Consider the following 2,793-nt stretch of genomic DNA (forward strand, 5'->3'; position numbering starts at 1 on the left):
GTTAATTCAGTTGGCTTAACTCTTTACATTAATTCAACATTTACAATCACAAATTTTCCCTGCAAAATGAAATATTCAAAAATGGGTGGATCTTTTTCTCCTTGGCATTATGTTAATTAGTTGAAAGTTTTACTGATTGTTTCATTAATGAATACATTAACGTCACATGTTACTTAATGTGTTCATTAAAGCAGATATAAAATAATTTTTGCACTATACACTACACACATCAATACCGAAATGCAAATTTTCATGCTTTCGTTCAATTCTTGAGAATAGATTTTGTAACTTTTGCTGAACATACAATGCTCGCACCCAACCCAAAGAAAATAATTTAATTTAGATTCACGTGTCTTTCCACATGTAAGTCAAAGTCATAACTTCAAATTTAAGGAGCTTTGCCTTCCTTTTACATTTTTCTAACAGGCCACTTTTATACCAACTTTAATTGTGCCTAACACCATAAAAGTTCATATCGATACTGGCTATGCACATATTTGAGTATGGCTGAGGTCCGCCATATAGAAATATATCTCCATACAATACAACATAGTTCATAAATATATCCCCATACAAGATAGTTCACATTCATACCGGCTATTTGAGTTATAGCCCCTAGGATCTGTTATTCTTCTACACAGATCAGTGTATTTGATGTATTTAAGAAATATTTTATAAGCACATTTCCAAATGTATCTTTATTTAAATTTTTTAAATTATATGTTTGATACATATATTTTTATTTTATATGGAATTTATAATAATATCATATCTAAGATTTCTTAAATTATACCAATATAACTTATATCTTAATTTATAAAATAATCTTTATTTGTTTATTGTATTTCGTTTTGACTTATCTTTACTTTTTATATCATTTTGTAAAGAAATATCTTATGAAATTGTTTAAAAAAACTGTTATGGTTTTCATATTTTATATTATAAAATTTATGTATTTATAAACCATTCTTATACATTTGTGTAGCTTCTATATCTTATAAAGTGTTTATAATTTCTCTTCCTAAAACTCACTGTATAAGACAATACTATATTTTAGATTTATAATTACACATTATATTTTATAAATTTTTCATATCTATATTTGATATTTTTGTACATTTGTATATCCTTTCATAAACTTTACTACCGTTCGTAATTTATAAATTTTATTTTATAAGGTCTTTTTACATAATTTACTGGATATGGGAATCCTTATTTCAGTATATTTTTTAATCATGCAATATTCATTAAATGTTTACATACCCAAATCGGTTTAGGTATTGCTTCAGAATGTACTCTTTTATATATTTAGTATACCTCTAATTCAATTACCTCTTATATTCGATACCATATTTCACATTATCTTATACTTATCCACCCCTAATGAAAAAAATAGTTCTTTTTATTGCCTTAATATATATTCTTTTTATTGCTTTAAAATATACTATGTACTTCTACCCATATGATAATATAATTCCGTTATACATTCATTTCAGAATGTCTTTAACATGACCTTCAAAGCAATAGGCTTAAAACATTTCTAATAATTTTTGTTATATATTAAGGCATCCCATTATTAGGTTTTAAGTTTAATTTTTATCCTTATTCTATATATTGATTTATTTTTTCTCAATTTAATATTATAGATTTGCTAAGTTTTAAATTACTACCTCCCGTTTCATTCAATTTTCATTTCCACCCCTAAAGTTTATATTACCTAGTTCTTTTGATTTTTTATTATATTCCCCTTTATTTGATAATCTAAATAAGTATTGCCCACCCTTCTTTCTTTCAGTTACCATTCCTTCTCCATCAGACATTCTCTTAATCCCAACCTTGCATCCTACCCCTTTATGTAGATAAAGTTGGATATATGGTCCCAGTACATTGGGAGTCTAGTGAATTAACTCACTCTGCCACAAATATAACAAAAGGAAACAATGTAAATATTCTAGTTTTCCTTATTGATATAAATTTGTTTTAAAAAATGGTTTATTCTTTATGTTTGAAGTCTATGCAGTCATCTGACGACAACAGTTTATTTTAAATTGATGCAATTTTTTCATTAATAAGTTAAAAGGAGCCGCTTTAAACTTCCGTAATGAATTGACACCTGTACATCATTGTTACTTATTTATATTCTGTTCACCTAACTTGGAATCTACACTTCGGAAATACAATAGAAGGCAGCTTTATAAAATGTACATGTCTGAATTACCAAGAGCGGGTATCTTCACTTAGCTGGGTTGCGTTGTCTACACATATGACAGGAATATTGGGTACGAATACTCCTACACAAAGTCTTGATATTCAGTATTGAAATATTATTGTTCAGGTGTGCATATTATACCGAACCAGCAAGGTTCCTCAGTTTATGTACCTAATTATACTGAATCTTAATAATATATGTGTTTGTGTGTGCGTGTGTTTATATATATATATACGTTTTTTTCATGTCCTGTACTCATATATGCAAGTATATATGCATATATATGTAGGTATGTACATATATGTATGAAGATATGCTTGTATTTATATATTATTTATATTATTATATGATCGAACGCCACGCATCCTTTTCCAAGTAAGTTTTATCTTAATAATTACGATGCGCACTCTTCTACTATCCCCTCTCTGACTATCACTCTCCCTCTCTGGTTCTTCATCCTTTCTGTTTTTCTCTCCCACCCTTTCCCTATTCTTCTCTCCTTTTCACCGTTCCCTCTCTCTCTCACTCTGCCTCCTTGACTCTCTTGTCGCTGACATGTGACGAAAGGGGATTTCTCTCTCTGT

Source organism: Octopus bimaculoides, chromosome 4 (assembly GCF_046866305.1).
Source record: "Octopus bimaculoides isolate indiv1 chromosome 4, ASM4686630v1, whole genome shotgun sequence".
Lineage (NCBI taxonomy): Eukaryota > Metazoa > Mollusca > Cephalopoda > Octopoda > Octopodidae > Octopus > Octopus bimaculoides.